Source organism: Achroia grisella, unplaced genomic scaffold, assembly GCF_030625045.1.
Source record: "Achroia grisella isolate CSIRO2021 unplaced genomic scaffold, CSIRO_AGI_Agris_v1 utg515, whole genome shotgun sequence".
In the NCBI taxonomy this organism is placed as follows: domain Eukaryota; kingdom Metazoa; phylum Arthropoda; class Insecta; order Lepidoptera; family Pyralidae; genus Achroia; species Achroia grisella.
Window position 1 is genome coordinate 949,623 of NW_026712908.1, and position 20,348 is coordinate 969,970.

The 20,348-nt window shown below is 30.4% G+C and overlaps 2 protein-coding genes across 4 annotated transcripts in view; one reads left to right on the forward strand and one right to left on the reverse strand.

Annotated features, from left to right (window-relative positions):
* LOC131846990 (transcription elongation factor 1 homolog) overlaps positions 1–20,348 on the reverse strand; it is a 380,500-nt gene that overhangs the window by 57,419 nt on the left and 302,733 nt on the right. The gene's annotated exons all lie outside the window — the stretch shown is intronic.
* Positions 7,724–20,348, forward strand: part of LOC131846984 (GATA-binding factor C) — a 113,738-nt gene continuing 101,113 nt past the window's right edge. For all 3 annotated transcript variants that reach the window (XM_059196413.1, XM_059196414.1, XM_059196415.1), the window contains exon 1: positions 7,724–8,049. The gene's annotated coding sequence lies outside the window, so the exon portion shown is untranslated. The remainder of the gene's footprint in view (positions 8,050–20,348) is intronic.

Genomic DNA, 20,348 nt, shown 5'->3' on the forward strand with positions numbered 1-20,348 from the left:
AACCTCGAAGGTGCTCGGTGTTACGGTTAATAGTTTGAATAAGTAAATAGAGCGGACATATGAACATATCATGCTTTATTTTAGAAGCCAGATGCATCTATTCCTATATATAGTCTCGGTATGTGAGTATAGGCAATATCTATGTAGATACCTCAGTATGTAGGTACTTATGACTAATAACTGGTATCCAATCAATCGGAGCAAGTGAAATGCTGCACCAAGTTTGATTAATGAGTTCTTATCTAATATTATTCAGTTATAGATTCTCTTAAACATCCAACATTGTTTAAGTGCGTATCAAAATTATTCAGTATTTCGATGATATTTTAATTAATAATAAATCTTCTAATTTGTCGTTTATATTAAACATTTAAATTGAATAATATAATATATCTTGTGTGATAATTGATATCATCGAGCAGATGATCGAATGTTGATGAAAATTAGATGAAAATTGTGAAGAAAAAATTACGTACCAAAACAATAAGTCTTTATGCATATACAGTATGTCTTTATATAATTATCAAATACTAACTAATCCGCGCAACTTTGTCTGCTCTTGAAAATAATATTTTTACGCCGTTGTAGGACATAGCATAATGTTATATAAACTGTAGCCTTACTGGATAAATGGACTATAAAATACTATATCAATAACTCCTGAAATTAGTTCATTTAGCTAAATAAACAAACTCTTAAACTTTATTATACTACTATATATTCAAATACAATTTATCGTAATTTTACTATTTAAATAAAAGTAAATCCTGTATAAATTGTAAGCCGTTTATTCCTACATATATACCTACCTATAGATGTTAATTACCCTCTGTTTCAATTGAAAAACAATATTTGATATAAGTGCATATATACACTGGGCATATAACCGCTCTATTCATTCAATGTTGTGGTTACGGTACTACAGATTTTCATAAAAACCAAATATTTATTTGTGGTTTCGAATGTCCATGACTTTGTATATATAGATATATACATTCTATTACCGTTAGGTATGTTACGTACAAGGTATACGTGTCTGTGGATACAACACACGTTTAAAATGGTTAATATTGCATTTGGGGCGACGAAATAATTGACTCGACTCTAAATTTAATTAATTCAACACGAAAATATTTTGTTTTAATGATATGAAATATAGAAATGTTGAAAATACTAGACTATATTAGTGCTTCTATTTTGTTTAGTGTGTATGGCAAAATGCTATAAATAATAATGGCAATAAACCTAAATCATGACTAACAGAATTCTTTATATTTTCATTAACATAATGCTATAATATAATAAAGTATGGTAAATATAATTGATATTTATTTTAAATTCGGTATTAAATATTATTTTGCATTTGGTCATTTAACAGAGATGATATAAGCATCGTTATTATTATAAAGACTTATTTGATATTTTATATCTTATGTATGTTATCTATAAAGGATTAGAATTTAGTATACCCAAGAATTATTTTGGTATGCAATATAGCTAGGTATAACTTTATACAGGTAAACTAGGCATATCTACTATAGTAGATAATGCTACGCCATATGTATGCCATATATAAATAATTTTATATGTTTATTATATAAATATAATAAATAAATTAATGTATTTATATAGTTATAGCAAAAGGTTCCCAGTAAAACTATATAACCTATTAAGTACCTAATAGGTAATTTAATGGACCTATATTTTTAACTTGCAATATATAATATGCAGCTGCAGCAACCTTCCTAGTAGGATTAAGCTTTTGCTTTTCCATCCTAATGCTGACATTAAATTCGCGTCACCACAAAAAAAAAACACGATGAAACACCAAAATCCCAATGTCTTACTTATCTGTACTCAATCAGTGTTTACAATATAGTGGCGGCGTGCTCCACGTCAAAATAATGTCCCTATTAAAGACACAAAGACAGATTTTCAAAGAAGCAAGGACAAAAAATCGTCCAAAATATTCACATCGAACTCAGAGATTTCACGAGAGCAAGGCCATCTGTGGATATTGAGACCGTCTCACACAAGATAACTTATCGGACGATCTCGACTCAGATTCTCTGAAGAAAAAGCGAGAGAAAAGGCTCCTATTTATAGATGAAGAGCCATAGACTACGGCCGCGCTCCGCCACAATCGCATTAGGTCGGCCGCTGTCGAATGCTACGATGATTTGAATTTCCATTGTTTATGGTGGCAGACATGTGTCAAAGTTCGATTGGAATTTAAATTCGGGTCCTTTGTTATTATTCTTTTTTGTCGAGTTGTAAACACGATGCGGTGATGTTCCAATTTGGTTACCAGCCTCTGATGGAAGGCTGCGTCTGTGGCTCCTCTTGTCGTTCGGATATTTTTGACGTCGGTATGCGGTATGAATAATTACGAATCATGGTCCAAACGAGCCGACAGACACTACTACTTTTTCATACGTACCTAATACTCGTTTAGATACCTACACAGTACAGTACGCATCTTGTAGATAAGTATCTAATTCAAGTCCGATGTGACTGCATGTCATAGGCACGTTTCCTGCAGACGCAACATCAAAGGTAGAAAACAGCTGGTAAATTACCAAACTCGAGCCAACAGGGGCACTCACAAAGAGTCTACCATTTTGCTCCGACACTTTTCAAAATTGGAACGTGACGGTTGCAAGCGTTCTCGGGGCAGAGACAATGAATGACATGAAAAGGAAAAATGTAAACGGTTCTATTTATAACAGAAGTATTGCGGCTACAATAATTTATATCGCTTTTTCCGTACAATCTATTATATGCCTTAATTACAGTGTGTATAAATGCTATAAAGTCTACATTGCTTTGCATTAAACATGCAAGTTACAACGTTATTCAAGTTGCGACGGTTAATTTAAAAGTGCGTTGTTGAACCCTTTCAGAGGCATTGTATCTTTGTGCGCTTTGTACGAGAGATGGTTTATCTGCGTCGCGGGGTACATAAGTGCTGTTTTTTCATTCCGTAATGCTTTTACATTTCAAAGGGGTTAAATGTTATTCAGGCTGGTTGGCCGTTTAGAAAATGTGTGGGTGTCATGGGGAAAAATAACTGATTATAAAATCTAAGTAGGTATAGATACCTAAATGAGACATATATACATATATAAATGAAACCTACCTATTTTTTAATGTATTGACAAACACATAGCAATTATTTCGTTTTTGCTAGAATAACCCCGATGAAAAGAAGATAACAAACATTTTATACAGGATGATTAAGAAATAAACAGAATACGAATATGACAATTAAAATGTCTGATGATCTTTTAAACACACTAATAGGTACATATCGTAATTGAAGACTTTTATTTTTTTACAAAATCAAGAGTTAAACTTGTACAGAAATATAAATCGAGACAAAGGAATATATGAAATCTTTTTACTAGCAATATATCTAGTAGTCTACATTGTTTATGGGTTCGGGACCTTGTTAACGATTAATTGACTACTGTTTCACGCCTAATTAATCTATACGCTTTAAACCCATAGAAGGTGGTGCGGCATGATCTTGGACTCTACCAATTCTCATATCAAAACAAACTTATTGAAATTGACAGTTTTGCGATTACAATTGTTAAACCGAGAAATTCACTAGACAATGTTATATTAATATTCGTTGTATGAACTATTGTTCTTTCACCCGGATATGGTTAATATTGCAATTCAAAATATTATAACATGTACCTTAAATCAATAATTGTTTATTTACAACACAATACTCAGATGGCATTATGTTTTATGAGATATTGTATTGAGTATATATATATTCATTTTAGTTTCAGTATTTAGGTACCTACCAATTTAATTTGAACGGCAAACAATGCCATTCCAAATCCATAATAAATATAGCTAGAAGCTAGCCAGGAATAGAAGTATATAAATATGATAGAATGTAGCTAGACCTAGACCAGTCTATTTTAACCTACTTCAAAAAAGAAAAAGATTTCCAATTAGATGGTATTTTTATTTGAGTTGCCTCAGAACTTTATTCTACGTAAACTGATTTTGTTGATTCCTTTTTATTTGAATGTAAGTGTCTACTCACTTAGTTTGATATATACATTCCTAGGTACAGATACGTACTTTTTGAGTTATCCATAGTAAGACGTTTGAACTAGCTTTTTTTCGTGATGAAAACCCATGTTCAGTAAGAAAGAGCTATTTATATATATATGTTTATTAAATATAGAGAAATATATGTTCTCCTTCTAATTAAAATACGATACGATAATTAAGCTATAGTTAAGCAAAATTGTCAACGTATCCTTAAATGTAGTCTCACGAGTCACCGTGAGTCGAGGCCGCAGTATGGGAGTGTTATGTCATTAGCCATTAACGCGCCACTAGCGCGATAGTGTTGCGCGGCAGATTTATAGTGACCCGGTATATAGGATAAATCACCCGCGGGCCACCCCTCCACCCCCCACCGGGGCGCGAGGAGGGGCGGGAGGGGGCGAGCGCCTTAGACTGTCTCCAGACTTCAGTTGAGTTACGTATTGTTCTAATGGAAACGATTTTGCGTAAGCGTGAGTGATTCATTTGATGTTGTTATCTTATCTTGTTCCGTTCGGGTTTTAGAACAACCCTTTTTTGTTATTGACTACTACTATTGTTTAGGTTCTGCTTATAATGATATAAGGGCAGTGGCTGAACCAACAAGCTTGAACATTGGGATATGGTGTCTATTAGAGGAGGTTTATGTCTTAGGAGAAGCTGACAATCCGAGGCAGAACTAGTAATAAACATGAACAAAATTAACTTCACTATCAGAATAAAGACTATAAATAAATAAATAAAGGTTCTATTTGTAACTTCATCGGCGTGATCGTCATAGATTAGGAATAGAGTAGTTAAAAGAGAGCATAGTATAGCGCGTTCCTTCTTCGAAACAGATCTAAAGGTCTAAAAAAAGATTAAAAAAATTACAAAAATAAATAAGCAATTTATACCTTTGAATTAACCCCAGTAATGAATACACCAAACACCGCTAACAAAATTGGAGATGCGATTTATATATCTAAATCACTATCCAGTGACGGAAACATCGCTAACAAATCAAAAAAATCCAAGAGCTATCTCTTGCTTGCTTTCAGCCAATTTTCATGCAAACTGAAATAAACTAATAATTGTACATGTGGGTGTGTTACAAAGAATATCAACGTTAAAATCTCCACATACAATAATTTTTTTAATACTATTAAATATTTTTTTTAAAAAAAGGGGTGATGGAGGATTCCATCACCCCTTCAAAAACATTGTAATCACTCATATATAAACATATAACTAAATGCGAATATATGTCAAGTGGTGTATTCACCGTGACGACAAGATCAGTTGACAATGCTTCTGACTGTCTATCTGGGATAACAGCCGTGAAGGTCTTTTATTAGATACATCTTAATAATAATATTATAAATGCGAAAGTTTGTAAGTATGGATGTTTGTTACTCTTTCACGCAAAAACTACTGAATGTATTTTGATGAAACATTACATTAACATAGCTTATGCATCAGAATAACACATAGGCTATATTTTAAATTGAAATTTAACGCGGGTGAAACCACGGGCACGGCTAGTATTTTATATATAGGTATATAAAAATAGCGCATCTCATATCCAATGCAAATGCTCTACCACATTATATCTACCACATTTATTTATATAGATTTAAATATTTACCACAATAATTTTTTTTACTACTATTATCTGTAGTCCCCAAACTAGGTCTGACCTGTAACTTGGGACAGGTAGCGCGGATACTAAAAATATACAGTTGACTAATTTTACAATTAGATTAACTATTAAATTAACAATTTTTTTAAGTATAAATCCTAAGAAATGTTCTGTTTTTTTAATGTAAAGAAGAAGAAGAGAAATAAGAAAAATATAAAAAAAATAATTTTACATGTACATGTATGCATTTTAAGTAGGCAGATGCTTTAAGTATACGATATATATAGGTATATCTACGAATCATTTTTTAAATAGAGGGGAGAGTGATATTACAAAATAGTCGAAATTCCAGACCATACCTAATTAATTTCAATTATAAGGCTAAATCAAATATCACAGGCATTGTCTGTCGCAAAGGCAATAAAGAAAAGAGTATCGTTAAGCATCGTAGTGTGAGTAATATTATAATATTTTATTATTCGATTAACGTGTATAATATATATTTTTTTTAAATATTGGCATTCTGCATTCCTTCTCTATAGATACTATAAGCGTGCGATATTTCATACGCCTTCGTCCATGTAATTTTCGTAAGGGGTAAATTTTATATATATTATTGCATCGCGTATTAATATATGTAATTATGTCTATCTACATAATAGATATTATATCCTAAGTCCTAAGAATAGTCCTAAGCTCCCGATTAATACCTACGTACATATCTAAACCTACTTTTATAGATATACCATGACAGCTTGAGTTAGACAAAGCAAAGTTTGGTTGACTGAGTAGTTACAAGTATAAATTTACGAATTCGAACAATAAGTAGGTAGTAGATACATAATTGTTATCAGCATTTGTATTTATACATTTTTGAATTTTTAACTTAAGATTATTATCAACTTAAGATTATTACATATATCTTATGTTTGTTTACGTGATGGCCTGAGTGGTCTAGCGGTTTAGCACATTGCTTTACTGCCGATGGTCGCGTTTCGATTCCTCGAACGGTGCAAACATTTGTATTTATGGGTATGATTGTTCGTATAGTATATATACTGGCTATATAGTCTGGGTATTTTCTATGTATATTATGTACTTTATACCAACATGTATTCCAAACATTTTATTTCTTTATCTAATGAAATGTTATAATAATAACTGATTTAAACAATTTTGTAGCGTTCTGAACTATATTTTAGTTCAAATGTGGGTAGTACAATGCAACGTCTTTACTTTAAGCCACAGATTGATTGATCTTAACATTATTTAATTTGTGTAGGTATATCGAAAGTATTTAAATACTTAATTTATAGGTAAAATATAGATATATTGTATTTTTAATATTATTGATTAAAACTTCAATGATATTGTCTAATTTATAATTTTATTACTGTTAGGTAGATAGGCAAGTATATATAAAATATTCTATAAATTTTATAATTAAATAAAATATGTAGGTAAGTGTTATTGAAGCCTTAAATTAATTTACCTAACTACGTTATAAGTAGTATCTATTGAATATATAAAAATAAAGCATAATTAGAATCCATTTAATATCTACAAGCACGTCAGTGTGTAAATAATGTTTCGTTATACTATGGATATGTAGGTACAACAATAATTACATATTTTAAGTAATTATGTATATGTGAAATTATTTATACGTACAACTAGAATCTTAACTATAGAAGTTTACTGTATTGTGTAAAGGTTATTTAATTTTTATAACCAATAATATCAGATACCCTAAAATATAACAAATGTCACCATACAATAAAACATTTGGATCCATCACGAGCGACGCGCGCGCGTTGACTGAACGCACACCAGCGCATCCCGCCCAAAAAGAGAAAAAGAAAATTTGAAAAGAGAACACACCCATTCGAAATTCAAGCTCCGCCCGAATCGGCCGCCCGGCCGCTGCGTCGGCCAATCACAGCGCGGCTGCCACCGAAGCAGGACTGTCGTCGCCGATGGGAGCCGAGGGCGGCCGATCGCGCGATCCACAACAAAAAGTCACACGACTGGTTTAGTGTCGGGTTGCGTCCCAACGACGTTGTATCGCGTACTGTTCCGTCGCATTTGCGTCTGCGCTTGCGCTCACAAAACGGACTGTTTTTCTTATTCTAACCTAATACTCCGCGGCTGCAAACTACTCATACGATTCTATGCACATTATATTGACGTATTGTGATCTGTGATAGCGAATTATACGATTTTTTTATGAAAATGAACACGCAAACGGGATGGAGCTCATGATATCAGTGTGTTTATGTATCTGCACAGTATTTACAGTGATACATAGTGATAGTGATCGACATTGTGATACGCGTCTGATAAGGACATCCGAGGTATTTCTAAGTTATTTCTATATTTATTACAATACATTAGAATTTACAAATAAATAGGCAGTTTATAAATAGAAAATATTTTTTTTTTATTATACACAATTACAGGTATATTTTTAATATTCATTATTAATAGAAATAATTGATATTATAATAAATCTGAACAAAAGAAAGTAATATTTTAATATGTAGAGTGAAAATAATGTTGACTTTGTATGCCGATGGCACAAAAAATGTAGAAAAATAAATTAATCTGAATTAAAAATAATGAATTATAATAATAAATAATATAATATAATAATAATAACAATTGAGTTAACAATAAAAATATATAATTAGGTATATTAAAAATCTTGCAGTGAAATGATAGAGTTAGGCGCGCAACTCTACTACCGACGGAAGAATACTGCACGCTGTTTTTCTCAGTTACAGAGATAAAGTATTATATTTGAATAATATCTGTATGCCTATATATGTAACTTACTTTATATTTAAATTCAGTATCTAATAAAAAGTGCATATTTTATCTAGACATTTTTATATTCACTTCTATATACCTATTTGAAATTTATGATAACAACTCATAAATATTATTTATTCAAATATATATTTAATTATGATAGTGATAATTTATTTAGATTAATGGTAAAAGATCTGTTACCTAAGTACATTACTTAGTGCTAGTGATCTGCATGTAAAAGACATAAACGAGATATGCAGGTAGATATTTTTTTCAAAATCTTGTATTTTTTAATCTCTATTTATTATTATAGATACTTTATTAGTAAATAATTGTAATACACATCTAAAAATTGAGATATGTCTAAATAATACCTCATTAAAGCACATATTGCTTTGTATTATAGCTTTATCTATTTGTTCAAGACATCCAATGCCCATAAAATTTTTCTTTAGTTTCGAAATTAACTTTGTTATGCTCGTTTAATATGTGATTCTATTTAATTAACTAATAAATAACTAACTATATCTATGTTAGAATAAAGAGAAATAGAGCGGATTTTGTTATGAGGAAAGAACTCCGGAATTTCTGCACTGCAGTGTGGATTCTTTCATTGTTTATTTTTGAAAGGTAAACAGTGAAATACATTATTCTAAATAGTATAGAGTATACGTACATATATATGTATATATAAAACTAACAAAGTTATGAGAAAATCGTGATGAGCCACTAGTATTTAATGAGAGAGCCTATTTTATTACACTGCCCTATTATACCGTTTCTAATTAATATTTTCCTTCTTTTTTATATATCTTGATGATCAATATAATCTATTCTATATACCTATTGACTTTTAGAATTTACTGACAATTTATAATACTTATAATAAGATAATTAACATGGCGCTTTTGTATACCTGGGTATAGGTAGTAACTATTTCTATTTTTGTTATGGTAAGATGCTGAACAATATAACTTAATTGCTTACTGTTTAGTAAGTCTTAGATGTTTACCTAAGTGTATACTAAATAACACGAATATGTAGAAATATAATAATAAAACCCCTTTTTTACATATATATAAATAAAGTACAATGACAGTTTTACACTAGAATACATTAAAAGTGTTTTATAAAAGGCGACAGAGAAGAGAATCACGGTTTTTGATGAGAAATGTTTTAGGTAGTATTATTGGCCGTTTAATTTATAAATGAATTATAATAAAAATGTAGTAATAGACATGGATTTTTGTACTATAGATATAGTACTGAGATTATTGACTAATAAGTTGAAAGTAGAACTATATCTATACCAGATTTTTTTGCAAATATTAACATACCATCTAACCTCCTAATAGTTGTAGGTTTTATTCCCGGACAATACCAGTATTTGTGATTTAAATGCTGTCTTATATATAGGTATAACATAAAAATGAATATTCCTATTTATAAACCGGTGCATACAGTACAAACTCATTTTAATTTTGAAAGATGGCGCTCTCTGATAAATTGTGGATTAATTATTTATGTCTACATATCACATTATTTATTTATGTCTACGTAACCACTAAATAGATTATTGTAATAAGTATCTAAGTACTATATAGTGATATCATGAGATATGTAGATACTTGTGTACCGGCCTATACAGGATAGTTAGTATGCTTACACAGATAATAAAATTATTCCCACGAATTAAAGCCATGTATACACTAACGTACCTACTCAGATATTACGAGGACGTATGCGTGTGGTACTTATTGATTTATTGACAATATATATTGATTTATTATTTAGATAGATATATATTTTAATGCTGATATATTTTATACTACTTATTTGATATTTTTGATTTGTTATTGATATAAAATTGCACGAAAATACAGAATAATTTTCAGTAACTATGGTATTTTTTCTTTATCTAGATACATTTTTTATGGAGTTGTCTATGACAGGGTTATGTTCTAGAGAATTAAAAAGAAATAGTAGGCTCTTAAGTAGACTAGAATATATTAGAAATGAAATAGTTTTACAGATAGATCTTCAAAAATTGGTTTGTTTCTTGTATAACGGTCCATATGAGAGGATAAATGCGGAAAATAGAGTTCATACATAGGTTTGTCAGATTATACATATTATTATAAACAGCTACCGTCCCACCCGGCTTCGGCCGTGCGCTTATATTGTAACTTTATGATAATGTACATATATAATATTTGAGAGATATATGATATTTATATAGTACTATGATTAGATATAATAATATGTCTAATCAGAGTACTATATCCTTGAATTAGTATCTTTGAAATTGTAAGGTAATTTCTCATAATGGTGTAGGGTTTCCAGGATGTATAGGTAGTCATCATAATAAAACCTCTCTCTCTAATTTTATAATAATAGTAATTATGTGTATATAACCTAATAATATTTCGGTAAAATGTAATTTTTGCTTCTTGTCAATCATTTGAGTTAATTAATACACTGTTTTCAAGTAATGATGAGATATATCTCATCATCACTTCTATAATCTTATAAAATTATATCAGATAAACATGGTTCATTTTTATCACTTAGATATACTTACCTCCTGTAACTTATAGCTTCTTAACGTTCTCTTACTAGTACTACTAAATAAATAGATTTAATGATTTTGATTTCAGTTAAATCTGTAATAGCTGCAAAATATTAATACCTAGATATGACCCTGATAGATTGCAATATCACATAGATACTGGCGAAAAATCAGAATCGGCTTACCGTTATCATTAAATCATAATAACTACGGTGTAATATTTATCTGTAATATAAAGAAAGATATGAACGTAATATCTTTAAGTGACGGAAGTATAATACACACTTTTTATAAAAAACAATATACCTACCTATTGAGTTATTTTTTTAAACTTTAAAACAAAGATTAGACATTCAAGATTTCTTCTCTCTGCTTACTTTTTCTCCATAGAACAATATCATAAAACGGAAAATATATATCTATGTAGACATAGAACATTATTTGCGAATTCTCCTTTTAAAAAATACGGGTTTACGTTCATATTTTCGATCGAAGGCCATAGCACTACTTGCACTTCTATTGTGTTAATATCTTATTATTGTGTAAGTGTTCTTATAAAAGACTTACTAATAGTTTAGTTTACTCTTTATAATTCACTGTGTATGGGGAGGAAGGGATTATAAGTAATGGGAACTAGTGGGACCACTAGTTGCTATCAATATAATTTATCTTTAAACACGATCTAGTCTCTATATTTGCGATTTATACATTATTCTTTCTATATGCTGTCGTATGTGGCTCATTTTAGGTATACCTAGTATATTTGAGTAGATGCATTCCATTAACAAGAATACACGGGCTTCACATGATGACGTGATGTCCGTGATGCCTCGTACTCGTAGGTACTATCAAACGGGCTTCAGCTTGTTTGCAATACCAGTTACATAAAAGCAAACTAGCGATGTATAGCTATAGTATATAGAAAATATATTATATTTACATACAATAAGTACTTGATCACCACCAATCAATGTCAATGTCACTTGAGTTGTTGTCGTTTCCATACCGATCGTTGGCCAATTTCAACCACGCCGATTGGCCGCCATGACAGTTCGCGTTCGAAATTTGAATGCGGTCCGAGATGCGCAAACGCTGCCGATTATCCTTCGATAAGATTTGGACATGTGTGTGTATACGTGTTTCCGCTTTAGACGCATATGTATAGTAGTAACCATATCCTGTCGGTATGTAATAATTTATAGCAATTCTAATCATATAATTCTTAATGAATTAAATTAAATTTTATTTACATAATTATTGAAAAATTATATGGAAATCTATAAGTATTATAAATTAGTGGTATAATTATTATAACTGGCTTTATGTACATTTTAAACAATTAACTAGTCGGTTAGTCTATTAATAATATACATTAAACCCAAAAAATAGTATCTTGATATTTATTTAGTCTGTTTCATTCACTTCGCTATTTATTTTTATTATATCGTAGGTCCATCAGACCCCTTATTAATATTTGCTTATAATAACCACCATAGGGTTGGTGATATAAAACACAAATATTTTTACACCTTTTGAGACGTTAAGTAAAAAAATATTCCTAATTAACATGAACTAATCTTAACTAAGTTTAGGTGTCCCTATAATATAAAACAGGTCGAATTTTATTCACTAAAGATATTTTTGTCATGACATTTTTATTGCATATACCTAATAAAAAATGAATTATACAGACGGGACTGAATGATAGCCTTAAAATTAAAGTTCTTAAGAACTTTTCTAAACTGATAACTCATGTTGGTTAAGATTGAAGTGACCAGCTCCAGTTTCCTTATAAATATACTACTCATAATCATAAAAATATACATACTTATATATATACGACTTAATAATTCTTAACTGTACTCTATTCTACGTACGTTATCTATTGGTGCTATAGATATATAAAATTATCTTCTGATTATATGTCATTAAGTAATAAATATCCAATGTTCATTAATACTATAAGTTTCAGAATATATATTGCTAACCTCTGTAAGTGTTCTGTATCTAATATCTAATTGCTGATTAAATTTAATTGGTCTGTGGTTTTTATGGTATCACGCCCGTGTTATCACTCATGCTTTGTCATTATAGAAGACTATTATTCCTCTTTTCTTTTTTATAACCGAAATATAGCTTACAAAGTAAGCTATATGGCGACTGAAATAGGTGCGACAGAGGTACCCACGCAGACATTTTACAAACTCTACCTCAGTTCAATTAAATATAAGTAGGTACCTATACATTTGTCAATATGATTTAATACCATACAATCTATCGAATAGTAATCAATTAGTAATATTAAATCAGTTTTTCACTAAAAATAAATCAGTCGTCTATAAATTATTCAATGTTTGGTTCGTTTTAAAAGGCATCGATCAAACGGTATCGATCGATCGTCGTGGAAATGGAATAAAATAACGCCCGAGCTGCTTGCACCCATAACAGATTAAAACTTAATCCTTAGAGAGGTTACAACGCTCCTCTTTTTTTAACTAACGACTGCTTAACGGCTTGTCTCCGAACGTTGTTGTTTTGACGAATTTTCGAAGCGATTTTGGTTATTTATAGTACCTAAATGAATAATCACTTTTGCGACATTCTGTCTTTTTGCCAATTGATTAAAGACTTGGTGTGAGATAGATTTCTAACCATAGATATTTACATTTCTACCTATATATAAGAATTTACTTAATTAATTACAATAATCTATACCTATAATACAAGAAGTTTATACACTCTTTGGGATTTAAATTACATACTTTTTTTGAGTATAACTTTATTTAAATGACTCTAACATTTAAAATTACTGAATAAACTTACCTACATAATCATGGCTTATGTTATAAATATTGAAATATGACATAAAATATGCCTATGAAATCAAATCTAAATTATAGTAATATATATTGTACTTATTAAAATGAATACACAGACAATTTTTTTATTGCGGCTAAATCCCATCAGCTTGGAGTACATTTTACTGACTCACATAATCTCCTTTGTTTTGACTGCTACAAGTTATTATAAGTACTTCAGATATGACAGTTAAAGTTCTGTGCTGATTAATCTTATGGACTTGAGATACGATGGACTTTATTAATATGTTAATGGTTTATCTGATTAATTAAATACAGTCCGTCTGATCAATAGTATACATGTGATACATATAAATATATGTAGAAACAAAAAATGAAGTGTTCTACCAGTTTTGACTATTTAGTTTGGATTAGCGTACGCTTGCTTCCTTTTGTCTATCTCAAATTCTATACGTAGGTGTCTTCGATACGGCTTGAGGTATTGCCTAATTTGCCAGAGGGTATAAAATGAATGTTAATTTATATTTATAAAATTTATATATATAAAATCGCGTAATTATATATTGAACAACTTTTAAAATTGGAAGGCAAAGATCTGCAAAATTAAACCTATGTTGAATAATATAAAATAATTTAATTTCTTATAAAAAAATAATCAAATTATTCCTAACAACTCATGAATATTTCGCTGCAGGGCGCGAATTCCTATCCATAAAAGGTGTAGGTAGGTATATTAGTCTAGTTTATGAGTACCACAAGAGCTAAGTAGTCAGTTTACTGAGGAGAGACTTGAGACTTCGTAGAAAGTCATCTACTGTCGACAACAACATCACCTTAAAGATAATTTTCCGTGGATTAGTCAGCACTACTACTACACTTAATTTTGTTCACCAAGGATGAAAGCGTAATTTTTTTTATTTTGAATTATCTTGTCTAAGATGCAACATCTGGCAAATTAAAAAGAGTCTTCTATTTCCACCGTCAAGCAGTACCTTGTGAGCGGATGATTGAAGGGTGATTATAGGGTGCAGAGAGACAATATACCTATATGTAAATAGAAATGTCAATACTTCAGGCAGGATATTACATAATAGCGTGATGTCCGTGATTATATACTAATATATACATATAGGCGAGGGATGGCATTTCCATCAGGTGGGCTTTGTTGCCAATCCAGTTATATATAATAATATATTTAACATGCAATGTATACACCTAATAAGATTCTTAAATAGGTGTGTTTATAAAAAAAAGGTATTTGATAGTCCATAGACCCCAATAACCCTTAGGTCATTATTTGGTATCACATCGACCTCGATAAAGAATCAAGATAATGTCGGACACATGCTTTTTTTTAAATTCGGGCCTCATCTCCGCCGGGAGGTCTGCGGGGGAAATCAATTATCTTAATTGGAAGTTGGTCTAATCTTAATAAGAGGACTGATAACTGACTCACGACGTGTAAACTTAGCCACATATTTGTAACAACGTCTTTATTACGATCAATTTGTTTATCTAGTATTTTTTAATGTTTTGTTCCCTTTTGTTATTATGCGCGATAATACCCAAATATAATTAACTGTATAACTATTTTATATTAATTAGATAAGTATACTTATTGACGTGGTCGGTGGTCTAGGTATAGTTTAGTATATTTATTACTTTTGCTGCATGTTCGATTCCCGTACAAAACGTATTTCTTAGTAGGTACGTATATTATTTACGTGTTTAAAATATTTCTTTTTAAGTTATATCTATACCTTTAGGTAGTATACATGTCAACTGTCTACTGACAATAAAAGCTTCGTTTAGTTTGGAACTAGATGGCACTGTGTGTTACCCAGTCAATCTTATACCTACCAGTAAGCTATGGTAGGGGTATGTAAATTACTTCAATAATTTAAAATTAAATAGGTACAAGAATTAAAAAATATACTCTATAGCTAGACGGGGTGATATTTTTTATTAGTTATCTGTAGCTAGAGCTGACTATTGCTGAATTAATGTTGTCTCTTAAATAATTGTAGTTTTAAAAAAATACTTATCCATATCTTATAGACAAATATTTACTTATTTTTTGTCACTTTCGTTTTCATGTGAAAAAGTTTTTATTGCAGTTTTAAATATCAATGAAATGGTGTAATAAAACTTTGTAATTTATATTTGCATGGGACATCAAGGCGAGTGTGCCGGCGTCGCGCCGGCGACAGCCGTAGTTGCAACTTGATACCTTAAAAGTGGTAAAGAACATAGTAAAATAGATTTTATGTCATTGGGTGCTTATACTTAATATAATCTACTGATGAATTATAAAAGATTGCATATTATTTATAAAAAGTATTACAAAAATAGGTATATATTTATATATTTTTTTTCTTTTAAAGCTGTTCTATTAATTTGAAAGCGTCAAGACGTTAAGAAATTAGTTTTTATTTTTAGTCCCAGAAAAATACTTTAATTGTAGTAATAAAGGAGGTGTAGAATTGTTATGGGGAGGACTTTATCTATTATATATTAAAAAAATGATGCAATAATTAAGATTATTCATTAAATAACACTAAACTAGTCACTTCTCATTCTCACCTCCTATCTATAACAGATATAAAATTGAGATATCTATATAGATATATACATTAATGTACAGTAAAATAATTTAGTGTGTAGGTAGGTATATATGTAGAAAAACTTGACCAATGCATACAGTTGTACTTGTGTATAGAAATGTTTTTATTATATGAGAATCGAACCCGCAACTATCGGAAAATACCGGAAAGTGCTCTAAACCGCTACACCACCAAGTTCAGACATAACAAAAATTAAAACAAAATTATAGAAATACATCATCGCAGTATTGAAGAATTTATTAATTAGTATTGATTTTCGGATATGACAAAGTTACCAACGATTCCAACATTGTGAAGGGTTAACGAACAAACAAACTTTCGCATTAATACATATTGGTAAGGTTAACTCATAAACCGGAGTCAGTGGGTGTAAAATCACAATGTTTATCATTGGTACCGAGTTATAGGCAATCAATGTTGATTTATAACTTGGTTATGCTACTGTGCGATCGGCCGCGATCCAGACTTGGATAGTAGGCATTATCGGGCGCAAGCGCATGCGTGCATCGATCACTGTATCGAGTTGGTATCATGGATCAATTTTATTGTGGACCTGTTCGCGTCGCCTTCATAGTTGTGCGTGTAATCGACGCCTTTATACGCTACAATGAAGATCTTAAATTACTATCGGAAATGGAAAATCATTTAGTACGGCGGACGTTTGCGTGTTTCTTACTTAGTACCGATTGATATGCAGTTTTAATCGATATTGATTTACGATAAATTATAATATTTATAGATTTTTTGGACTATTGTATACCTATTTAGAATGATACATATTTGAACCTACCTCGAATTTTCAAATAATAATTTACATTATTTTTCTGAACCAGCCTGGGGTTTTCTTTTAAGTAGGTATATAATGAAATACATTTGAATTGTGTAATAACAAAATTTTTCTTTTAAAAATCTGAATAGCCCTGCTTATCTACAAAAAATTGTACAGTATACCGATTTGTTACGTGAATCGAATCGATTAAATGTCAAAATAAAGTTTTCTTGAGTATTGTTCATTATCCTGAAATCATAACAATTATAGAAATATAAATAAATCAATGACGTAAATCTTTGATAATATTGTATCTGTAGTTAAATACCGTACAATATATTTAAGTGATGAGTAGTGATGACTCGTATATGTACGAGTAATTTGATAATAGTAATAACCCTGGACAATTTACACAGCGCCATCTAGTCTTCATCTTGTGCAAGCTTGTGTTATGTATACAAGACAACCAATAGATTTTTTTTTGTATCTGCATACATAATGTTCATAGTAAACCAGACTAATACAAACAGTCATACTCATGAATAAAATGTTTGTATTGTATGAGGAATCGAACCCGCGACCATCGAAGGTAAGGCGGTGGACCACCGACGCCATCAGTCATAATACCTATGTGGTGGGTGGTATACGATATGATTTTGATTTGAGTGCGATTCTATCACGGAAAAGTCTACCCACTCTATGAACTCATTTTAGTACCAAGCAGCTTGCTTTGTAAGCTCTGTTATATTTGTAAGGTGCAATTAGTTAGTGCAATTACAGTATAAGAGGCATTACTTAGTCCTTCGGAATAACGCATCAGTTGTATCACGGGCATCATCATCTGCTTCTTCCTTATCTGATTTACTTTGGGTCGGTATAATATGTTTTTCTCTTCCATTCATCCCTGTACTCAGTCATCTCTATATTTCCTCCTTTTCTGACCATATCATCTTTCTCATAATCCATCCATCTCTTTTTTGGCTTTCCTCTGCCCTTATAACCATCCACATTCATATAGAACACCTTCCTTAAAATATTATCTTCATTGGTGATAACATGACAACTTGATGTTCGTAATAGCATGTCATATATATAGGAGACGGTTACATTTTACCATCTGGTCAAGAGTCAGCTTGTTTGCCATAAAAAAATGAACATAACCGTAGGATTTCACGTGGTATTATAGAACTTGTAGATACCTTGATCTATGTTACGTCTTATATATAAATGACTAGTTCTTTATCACCGCGTCGCTTGCGTGGAACCCGTTATCTTTTATTCCCGTGAGAATTTCTTAGGACATATACGTCATCAAAGGAAACCATATTAATATATATATATTATAAGTATATTAATAGATTTGTCAGTCAGTAGGACAAGCCTCTTCGTAATTATAGATTAACTTGCAGTCACTTTACGACCATTCCTCATATCAATGGGTAGGTGTAATTAAATTGATATTTCATATACGTAACAGATAATTAACTTAGAAAAAAAAGGAAAACGTATTCACCTTCAGTTGGCAATTTGGATAAGATCGATCGAAAGGTATTGGAATAGTGAAAACAGATTATATTATTAAACCATGCAAACTGTCCGCCATCTTATCTATCTTATCTTCTGACATTACGATGAAATCACACGAAATCGACGTAATTTGTGATAAGACGTGTGATTTTATATTTTTTTTATCTACAAAATCCGTTTTTTCAGTCGATGCTTTGATAGCCGTGTCGTCGGTTGTGATCTGTTTATTAATTTTATTTTATCTGTGCTGCCTGATCTGCATCTTATCACGTTGCGGTGGTAAGGAGATATATTACCTGTACATATTTTTTTTATTAATTTTTATATGTGTTTATCTATTTTTATTTGTATCCGTATACAACATATATACTTTATGTCAACGTTCAAAGATTGAATAATGTAAAACTTTTTTATTTGGTTTCATTATTAAAATCTTTATATTACTTACATACCCGCCTCTTTTCTGTAATTTTTGAAAGTTCTTTGGTTGGTCTGATCAACATATGCCTAGCATATCTTACATATACAAAATTTAAAGTGAAAAGTAAAATATAATTACTTACTTTATACTTTTGCCTCTGTAATATAATAAGCCTAGTATATTAGGATATAATAGGTAGTAATCAACAATTCGTTCTTTTATTTCCCTTTGACCTGAAATAAATATAGGTATTCAATTATAATGCTTACACTTGACATATTTTTTCCCGTTAAAGAAAAACGATGGAAATGGTGTTTAAAATTAACTTAAATGAAATATATCAATAGTAATTCAGTAATAATAGTAACATTATTATCATAAGTTTGACGTTTATACCTAAGCAAACATTTTATAAATTATTACTAATTTGAAAAAAATACTGATAAAAAAAAATTGTTTATTATTTTTTTCCAGTTATTTACCAACTTAATTTAAAAAAAACTTACAGATATATTTATAACGGGATTGTAGATTTTAGTATCCTATAATAACAGGAATAAGAGTAAGATAATGTCAGTTGTCATTATTAAGAACAACTATTTGTTACAAACAATGTTACTTTTAATAATTTCTGACAGATATACATTTTAAAAACTTGTTTTGGTATGATAAATAAAATAATAGACACGATTGTAGGTTATCAAATAAGTTGGTACGCAATAGATCAACATATTTGGTCCCCGACGGAAAACATCACAATTTGAAGGTGCCTTTTACTTTACAAATAAAGCTATTTCATTTATCTTTATTAATATGTATATAAATATATGATAAATTAAACATTATTTGTTTTAAAAGAAATTAATTAATATAATAAGTACTCATCTAGTATTCAGTACTTTTTAACGTAGTAGAATTGCCGAACAAACTGATGACCTCCCAGTTGGTTAGTGGTAGATATCACCAATATATATAAACAGCACTACAGCCATCACGTTATCATGTGATACCCGTGATATTCATTCCGGAGGACTGAGATGTCAAGCTTCTTGTCCTGTAATTTCACTGTCTTATGTCCCTTTTCTTTTATTTTCTCTAACCACCAAAAGGGAT